Here is a 10,900-nt window from a genome sequence, read left to right as displayed (position 1 = left end):
GCCGGGCTGATATACTGAAGGTCCCAAGTTCGAATCCCGCTAGAAGCATACTAACTTTTTTTTCGAGATCTGTTCATTATCAGCAAGTTTGGTTGGTTTGGTTCGGTCATGACAGTTTAATTTTATTATTAAGTCATTATAAAATTGTAATTGAGCAATTTCTAGTTTTATTTAATTAACAGAATTATTTTTTCTATTAGTAATTTTTTTTAATATTATTTCATAATCAGCAAGTTTGGTTAGTTCGGTTAGGTTATGATAGTTTAATTTTATAATTAAAGAATTATAAAATTGAATTTGAGGCATTTATAATTTTATTTTATGAACAGAACTATTTTTGCGATTAGTAACCCTTCATTGCCAAGGTGCTCTCTACTACAGCGCTGTCCATGGAGGAATTTTGAACTAATGCCTCATTCGTACCTCCCCTAAGTCAGACCCCAGAAACCCCAGTTGTTGCTTTTTGCTAGTAGTTTTTTGATGAGCATCTAAGCAGCCAGTGCAACTCCGAGGATCGTGGATCAGATCTGAAAACCCCCCACCACCGCTCCGTGCCGATGGCGTGACGTCAACGATTACCGCAACGATACGGAGCTATGTCATGAGCCGTGAAGTGGATAGCGTGTCGGACTAATAATCGAAAAGTGCCGGGTTCGAATCCCGCTGGAGCACTAACTTTTTTTCGAGATCTGTTCATTATCAGCAAGTTTGGTTGGTTTGGTTAGGTTATGACAGTTTAATTTTATAATTATAAAATTGAATTTGTGAAATTTATAATTTTATTTTTAGAACAGAACTATTTGGTTGCACTAACTTTTTGTCAAAATTTTTTTTCATATCAACAAGTTTGATTGGTTTGGTTAGGTTATGACAGTTTAATTTCATCATTAAAAATTATAAAATTTAATTTGAGACATTTATAATTGTATTTTTAGAACAGAACTATTTTTTTGATTAGTAAACCTTCATTCGAGTTTTTCATTATCAGCAAGTTTGGTTAGGTTATGACAGTTTAATTATTTTTAATTTAAATTTAACAATTTAGAGATAGAGAACAATTTTCCTTGAACAGTTAGGCTATGCTGATGTGCCAGCATGATTCGGAAGCGTACGACATGGTGCGGTGGTGGGGGGTGATCTGATCCACGATCCTCGGAGTTGCACTGGCAGTCTAGACGCTAGTTTTGTTTTGGGCCTAGATTCAGCTAGCAAAGCGACCCATCGCCGTCATGCATTCTACGAAACGTATTTTCCGGGAAAAAAGTGCAGGCGCCAGGCAGGATTGTTGTGTACGTAACTTCTTAACCACTCTCTCTCTAAATATATATATATTAGCCTAATATATAGATTTAGAAGCTACATAGACAACAATCCTGCCTATATTTATCCTAATAAATCCTAGTATCTTCAGTGGTATCTATAATATTAAAACGAAACAGTGTTTTTTTATTTCACGATTCTGAATCAAATCAACCACTCGACGGATTTTCATGATTTTTGTGTTGAAAGAAAGATAATTTTGAGAACTAGGGAATGTCGAAGCCATAATTTTAGTTTAGGGTCCCAGCTTTTTAGAAATTAAGTTTTAATTTTTAAAAAGTCTAGCAGCCGACGCTAAGATTCTAACTAAACTAGCTTTTGGCATAAAATAATTTGCTTAACATAACAGCTGTAAACATTCAGCTTTTGTGTCACAAATTCAGCATTTGGATAAAAATGTAAAGACATACTTAGGGTTGACTTATTTATACTATGTGTAATGCTAATCATTGATACGTTCAATTCTTCTGTAAGAGGATGACAGATTAATTAAATATACATAGTAAAATACTAGGATGTTCAAATTAATTTTTAAAGCAATCTTTGTAATCTTCGATTTGTTTTAGAGCAATATAATTTGTTTTAACTAACAGCTGGTTAAATATAAACTATGGAACTATAAGATTATTTTATTTACTCTTATTTTGCCATTGGTTATAGGAAATAAGTAAGATTAGTATAGACAAAGATTACATATGCATATGTAATCTTTGGTATAGATAATTAGACCACAGTTTAAAATAATTTAGACCAAAATTAATTAAACCACATTACAAATCGAGGCTCTGTACACGAGTCTTAATAAAAAAGGATAAATGCAAATTATTTTACTGCTCCACTTTTCAAGGAAAGAATAGAAAAATAACAATGTTTACATGTTTTAATTCTTCATGGTAGCTTTTTGTTTACAATTAATATTTGTCTGCTTTAACTTTGTTTGGATTATGCCCGGAAATATTGATGTCATAAAAAGAAGATCAATAATAATCAAGAATCACGATTTTAAATTACCACCACAACCTCAGCCGGGTTTTATACAAAGATAAACAGATGGATGACATAGATGGAACACATTGACCTAGGATACTGCAATTAGACAAACCATTCTTTAAATCGTGTTCAGTTGTGGTTACGTTTGGGGGTGCCTATATCAGCGCCCCCAAACGTGAAAATATCACTTTTATTTCAACTACGAATGTAGTTTAAATTAACTAATATGGGAAATTACGATGTACAATTTATTCAATGAGGGTGGGTAATTATCAAGGATAGAACTGATAACGGTATGGATAATAAACATTGAAAATTACGTCATTAGCTTTACTAGCGTGTTTACTTTTTATATTCCTGCTACATGTTACCGGTGGGGCACACGGAAGATTTCTCAGGTGCCGTTTGACGTCACTAACTGCTGACGTGACTAACTGCTGCGTCTGAAGAAACAGACAATTTTATAATTTTCTATTATTAAATTAAACTGTCATAACCTAACCAAACTAACCAAACGTGCTGATAACGGAAAAATCGAATAAAGGTTTACTAATCTAAAAAATAGTTTTGTTCATAAAATAAAATTATAATTGCCTAAAATTCAATTTTATAATTTTTTAATTATAAAATTAAACTGTAATAACCTAACCAAACCAACCAAACTTGCTGATATGAAAAAATTGTTGATAAAAAGTTAGTGCCGCCGGCGGGATTCGAACCCGGATCATTCGAATTACCAGCCCGCAACGCTATCCACTGCACCACCGAGGCCGATGGCTCAAATTCGTATCGTTGCGGTATTGGGTTTCCTTTAAAGTGACGTCAGCAGTTAGTGACATCAAACGGCACCTGAGAAATCTTCCGTGTGCCGTTTCGTACATGTTACCAGTTCTTTTTTTTTCAAATGAATGTTATTTGAACTGCTGTTTCAAAACAAACTGTTATTGTTTTTACTTTTCTTTGTTTACACTTATTTATTTAGTAATTAATGCAGTAAATTGATAAAAGGATAGATGTGGCGATTAGTTTTGATGTTAGGACACCAAAGTTAAATTATGTGTACTGTGAATTTTATTGGATATTATCGTTTTATTTAAGGTAGTTTCTATTCAGGCCTACTGGAAATTGTGTATAGTAGTTGTATTGTGGTGATAATAATTATGGAATTGGCAGATATGCTATGGAAGGTGGTATCGTTGACTAGGTCTATACACTTCTCGATTGACTATTACCATAGACGGAGTATGTTTTATCTATGCTATTACTCTCTCTACTGTAGGCTACTTATAATCAGTGTGCGTCTGTGCGAATCGGCTGCAAATCTCACTTCAACGCTTTTCACATCGTAAAAATTGCAGAATTGCTGTTTTATTGTAAAATTATCGGATTTAAAATGCATATTGTATAGGCCTATGATGGAATAAAACATATTTGGTCACACAACATTTGTTTAAAGATGATTTTTCACATTAAAACTGCAAGAAACTTTGTTGTTGTTTGTAGTATATGTGTAAACTAGCTGATCTGAATTGTACACGGTTTTAACTGACTACTGAATTCACGTAGGACGGGCTAACACCTCGTCTTCTATAATATATTAATTTGAATTTGAAACTGTTTTCTTTGTCACAGCTAATTTGATAGCAACTAAGCAACTGTGTTTCTTAGAATAATTTACCGGTGTTGTTATTGAAGCAATGAAGCATGTTGTTTCCTCATATAGACGTCCATGTCACTGGCCCGGCCATGACGGAATTAGTACATAAGAATTATGCTAATATTTAGTACCTATTTCGTACTATTTAGTACCAACAAACAAAAAATTAGTACCCCACTCGGTACCGGATAACTAATTAATTTAGGATTCCGGGCCAGTGACATGCTGGCCCGGCCATTTTCGAATTTGATCCTAATATGTATACCATCATTTAGTACCTATTTCGTACTATTTTGTACCTCCATTAATATAATTTGTACCTCAAAGAAAACCAAGCTACGGGCCCGTTAACTGTACAGGTCAATGACCCCTCAGCCCGGCCATATCGGAACCTATGGTTATAAGCTATACTACTATTTAGTACTTATTTCGTACTATTTTGTACCTCCATTCATATATTTTGTACTTCAAAGATAACCAAGCTACGGGCCCGTTAACTGTACAGGTCAACGACCCCTCAGCCCGGCCATATCGTAACCTATGGTTATAAGCTATACTACTATTTAGTACTTATTTTGTACTATTTTGTACTTCCATTAATATAATTTGTACTTCAAAGAAAACCAAGCTACGGGCCCGTTAACTGTACAGGTCAATGACCCCTCAGCCCGGCCATATTGGAACCTATGGTTATAAGCTATACTACTATTTAGTATTTATTTTGTACTATTTTGTACCTCCATTCATATATTTTGTACTTCAAAGATAACCAAGCTACGGGCCCGTTAACTGTACAGGTCAATGACCCCTCAGCCCGGCCATATCGGAACCTATGGTTATAAGCTATACTACTATTTAGTACTTATTTCGTACTATTTTGTACCTCCATTCATATATTTTGTACTTCAAAGATAACCAAGCTACGGGCCCGTTAACTGTACAGGTCAACGACCCCTCAGCCCGGCCATATCGTAACCTATGGTTATAAGCTATACTACTATTTAGTACTTATTTTGTACTATTTTGTACCTCCATTAATATAATTTGTACTTCAAAGAAAACCAAGCTACGGGCCCGTGAACTGTACAGGTCAACGACCTCTCAGCCCGGCCATGTCGTAACCTGTGGTTATAAGCTATGCTACTATTTAGTACCTATTTCGTACCACCATTAAAATAAATTTTACCTCAAAGATAACCAAGCTATTGGCACGTACACTGTACAGGCCAATGTCCCCTCAGCCCGATCTTGTCTCAATCTGTAGTTATGAGGAATGCCTTTATTTAACACCGGCTATTAAAATATATCAAACTAACAAACAATTTTAAACTAGACTAACAGGAAAAGTGTAATATTTTAAAATTTAGCTTCTCTTTAGTTTTCGTCCTACACTCATTCGAATGAACACATCGATATAGGCTATAGATTTTTCGATACTGTACATCGATTACTTTATTCGGTTACGTTAACCTATCCAACCAAACTTGATAAATCGAATGAAATAATCGATATATCGATCGATATGGTGATTCGAATGAGTGTGGGACGTCAACAGCCTGTTTTTTAAGTGCAGCCTAAAAAAATTATCTTTCATTTTCTGTGTATATTATCAAATTAAAGTTGACCTTTTATGGAGTTAGGGAATTAGGATTACGAATCATGAAAATAGTGTATTAATAACAATCTTATGTTGTCTATATTTACATTTTGTCCCAAAACAATTCTAAATGAACTTTTAATATAAGTCATTTTAAGTACCAAGTGAAACATTTTATTAAAGTCAAAACGAGTTTTGTAAGGTTAATCACACTACACTTTCATAAGTTTACATATTGAAAATGTTACTATTATTACTTTGAGTTATTGTCAGTATGCATAACGCCTTTCTGTACATTTGATGTCAATCGAACAAAGATTCTTTAGCTGTGATAATTTAAATGGAGTAAACGAAAACTTGACACGGCACTTGTTTACTAGGAGAGACAAAACTCTTTGAGTCTTTGGTGTCATCGTAGAGTTCCCATGTGTCGTTAGATCTTCTAGCGTATGCCACGTAATGTCCAACACTTGTAAAAGATGTTGTTCTTCCGCAGAACCCCAAGAATCCTCTTAATATATATTCAACTTCTTGAACTACTACGGTAGCTGGTAGTTCACATGGTTTCGACTAAAACAACGAATATTGTGAATTATATAAGACACAATAAAATACCTACATTATATAACACATGTCGTGTGAATGAATCATGTTCGTACAAAACAAAACTCCCAGCTCTAGATGTCCTTTAAAAATAATTGAATGTCCAATATAATGCATTGCAAGCATTTAAAAACTTACGAAATATTTTTCTTACACCTTATAAAATGTATTGTGGTTATTACATGGCTTTCCTATGAATATACGCAATACTAACAAATCTAAATCAAGGATAACCTGGAACAGAGGTTTTTAGTTCAGATAAACCATGAACATTTATTATGAACAGTTCAGTTATTTCAATAATACTTTCCTCTAAGAACGTTTTACTACTAAAGTATATACTTACTTCATATTCCCTTAAAATGCCACTTGCTCTGTCTGTATTAATGAGATCCACCAGCTCAATAATTAAAAAGGTCTTTGATAAGATCCGCTTCACTATTTTGGACTCTTGGCATTTCTTGCATTGGCTGCGTTGGTCTATTGACAGTGAATATCTCCGGTTGGAGTATTGCTAGAGCGGTAATTTTTTTACCATATTGCAAGGGACATTGGGAGCATCAAGATTGCATGCAGGGGTCGTTGACCTGTACAGTTAACGGGCCCGTAGCTTGGTTATCTTTGAAGTACAAATTATATGAATGGAGGTACAAAATAGTACGAAATAAGTACTAAATAGTAGTATAGCTTATAACCATAGGTTCCGATATGGCCGGGCTGAGGGGTCATTGACCTGTACAGTTAACGGACCCGTAGCTTGGTTTTCTTTGAGGTACAAATTATATTAATGGAGGTACAAAATAGTACGAAATAAGTACTAAATAGTAGTATAGCTTATAACCATAGGTTACGACATGGCCGGGCTGAGGGGTCGTTGACCTGAACAGTTAACGGGCCCGTAGCTTGGTTTTCTTTGAGGTACAAATTATATTAATGGAGGTACAAAATAGTACGAAATAAGTACTAAATAGTAGTATAGCTTATAACCATAGGTTACGATATGGCCGGGCTGAGGGGTCGTTGACCTGTACAGTTAACGGGCCCGTAGCTTGGTTTTCTTTGAGGTACAAATTATATTAATGGAGGTACAAAATAGTACGAAATAGGTACTAAATGATGGTATACATATTAGGATCAAATTTGAAAATGGCCGGGCCAGCATGTCACTGGCCCGGAATCCTAAATTAATTAGTTATCCGGTACCGAGTGGGGTACTAATTATTTGTTTGTTGGTACTAAATAGTACGAAATAGGTACTAAATATTAGCATAATTCATATGTACTAATTCCGTCATGGCCGGGCCAGTGACATGGACGTCTCATATAGGCTATTATTTATTTGATGGAAGTGGTCATGACACTTTTCAAATTGGTTTCTTTCCAGTTATGTAGAGCTTAAAAAATAAATGATTTTGTATATTGAAGCGTTAATGTATGCCTAACGGCTACGGAGATAGTAAAAAAAAAATCAAATTTTGATTGGCAATCTTGTTTATTTCCTACTACTGTACAAGCTATCAGCATTTCAATGGAAAAAACACACCTCAATATCTTCCCCGTAGCAGCAAACTTAAGTATAGACTAAAATTAATGTTATTTAAATAGGAAAAAATTTGAAATTTATTAGGGAATATTTTAGTATAAAATCTCACCAGGTAAATGAAAATTCGCTTAGTCTGTAGGTTTGCTGCGGCGGGGGTATTTTTTTTAGTAATGTTAAAATAGTTTAGCAAGAGATAAATGCATCTTCCAAATTTGATCAAAATATATCTTTGTCTGTTTGTTTGTCCTTTATGGACTCCGAAACCGCTCGACAGATTGTAATGAAACTTTCAGGCATTATTCAAGGATGGTTTGTGTGAAGTTTGGTGCAGATCCGTCAAAAGGGCTCCACCCCAGTGGCTCTGGAGTTTCCAATGTTAACCTTATGAGTACTCATATTTAGATGGAATTAAAGAATCTTAACAGATGGTTCAACTAAACAATTTGATTCTGTGATGTTCAATAGCATCAACAAGTTAATATGTTTACAAACAGGGTGCAGCACACTATTATTTTTTTTATTTATGACAACAGCTACTTTGCAACCAAAAGGTGAGTGAGCGTAGCGAACGAACTTCAACCTGGAGGAACTTCAACTTATCCATTTTGTGAAATAAAAAAATTTGATAATCTACAAGATTATCTCGCGTTGTTTATCTAGTTAGAAGACTGATCTCACTTGTTGACAGTAGCTATGTAAGAATGTCCTATTTCGCCTTTTTTCAAAGTATTTATCGCTATGGCTTGATATTTTGGGGAAGCAGTTCAGGAATTCAGGATATTTTACTGATTCAGAAAAATATTGTTAGAATTATATGTAATGAACATCCTGATACTCATTGTAAACCTCTTTTTATTAAACTTGAATTCCAAACAGCTATTAATTTGTACATATATGATATCATGGTTTACAGCCTTAAAGCCACATAGTGATGTCACAGATAATATATAACTAACTCAGTAAAATTGTTCAATCATATTCAACTCACTCAATGTTTTCAAAACAATTTTATTATAATTAATTGGCTTTTAAAAAATCCCTTTTATTTCCTCTCAGAGTTTTTAGAGAAGCACAGCTGACGAGACGCCACCCCATGCCAGGACACCGTATTGTAACACCGACTGCACATAGGCATAATACACCATCCTGCAGTGATCCACTGTCAGCACCTGACCCAGCTGATCGAATGCATTTACTAATTTTCTAAGCCTCTGCTTGACATACCACACGTGAGGAACCCAGCTTAGTTTTTCGTCCATTTATGCCCAAATATTTGTATTGTGACACACGTTTGATGACGTTACAGTCACAGTCACGAGACGCCGGATCACCACAGGAGTGCAAACATAAATGACGTGAGCTCGGATCACTCTCCTTCTTAAAAAAAATTGGAAGACATTTAATTTTTGTTACATTTAAAGTTAAAGAATTATGATCCAACCAATTTTTAAACTTAAGTAGGTCGGACGATGCCCGCTCATACACCTCATCCCACATGTAGCCTGTAGTCACCACTGCCGTATCATCTGCAAACAAGAATAATATGCTTCTTGTTTCTTTTTTTATAAAAAAAAAAAAAGAGGTTGGCGGCCTCTTTTAGCGAATTTCCCTATAGGGAAGTAGCTATTACCGTAGGTGGCAAAATTTGTATATATGTATATATATATATAGACTTTTATATATATATACGTCCGTGAACGCGATAACTTGAGTAATTTTTGTCCGATTTTGATGAAGTTTGGTGAAAATGTGTTAAGCGGGATAAACTTGAATGAGTTCGCGAACCAGCATGATCGGACCATGGGAACAGGGCTTTACGGGGGGTTTTATGGGGTAAAAGTTGGTTTTTCTCACTTTTGACCCTCAAAACACAAAATTTTCCTATTTCTCTTTAGTCAAATGTAGTTTGCTTGTTTATGGATATATTTAGATCAAACATGGCAAATTTATTTATTTTGTACTAAGCTATCAATATTTTACCAAAAAACACACTTTATTAGTTTCCTTGTAGCAGCAAACCTAGGTACTCGTTAAACCTAATGTTACTAAAATATATTTAATTGAAAATCAATTCATACAAATAGAAATTTGCTTAGTCGGCAGGTTTACTGCAGCGGGGGTATTAACCTTGCATTTGCCCGTCCACATAGACTACAGATCTGTGCATGGAACATATCCAGCAAAGCAAGGGGTGAGCCGGTACAGTACAAAGGTGAACTGTACTGATAAAAGTTAGTGGCAGTAACCAGGATCCGAACCCACAACACTACTGCCTTGGGCCCAAAGTCCGCGATGCTACCGACTGAGCCACCGACTCACCAAGTTCTAGTATTGATATATTATTTATATAAACCAGGAAGAGCAAAGGCCCAAGATTGCTTCCCTGGACCACACCGAATTCAATGTTTCTTTTATTACTTGTGACACCATAGATTGTAACAACTTGCACTCGGTCTTTTAAATAACTTCTAAACCAGTCAATAGAGAGCTCGTCTAGTCCAAAAAATTCCAATTTGTTGATAAGTTTATGTCTACCAATAGAGTCAAAGGCTTTTGCTAAATCTAAGAAAGTCCCCAGTACACCTTGTTTTGAGTTTAATTTATTTGATATAAAGTTATTAATATCAAACAATGCATGACTTGTGCTCTTACATGCTCTGAAGCCAAAATGTGAATCACTAATAATGTTTTAGTTTTCAAGGTAAAAAGATAATTGTTGCTTAACACATTTTTCAAGAATTTTAGATATTGTACCAAGCAATGAGATTGGTCTGAAGTTTGATGCAATGTATTTTTTTGACAGATTTTTAAATTGGGGTGACTTTGGCAGTTTTAAAAGATTTTGGAAATTTACTGGACAGTATACTTAAGTTAATTATGTGCAAGAAGTTGCTATGTGCAAGTTGCTTTAAAAAAAAATTTATATATTCAAATTCAACTCACGATATTTTTGTGGAATAGGAAGTTTTGACAGTCCAGCAGTTATTTTAATACACATGTACAAAAACTTTTGCTGTACGAATGGATCAGTAACTATGAGATAACTTTGAGATTTTCCTTTAAATTGCTTTGAGGAGTGTATTCATCACATCATCATCCTAATCTGTTTTCAATCATCCTCCCCAAAACTTACCTTAAAAAGTTAGTTTAGTTTTATTTCAAACATTGGTTCAAAGTGAAAAACAAAGTA

The sequence above is a fragment of the Macrosteles quadrilineatus genome, unplaced genomic scaffold, assembly GCF_028750875.1.
Source record: "Macrosteles quadrilineatus isolate MER2022 unplaced genomic scaffold, UCM_ALF_1.0 Scaffold_5__1_contigs__length_97177068, whole genome shotgun sequence".
In the NCBI taxonomy this organism is placed as follows: domain Eukaryota; kingdom Metazoa; phylum Arthropoda; class Insecta; order Hemiptera; family Cicadellidae; genus Macrosteles; species Macrosteles quadrilineatus.
The sequence above is the reverse complement of the archived record's forward strand: the minus strand, read 5'-3'. Positions refer to the sequence as shown.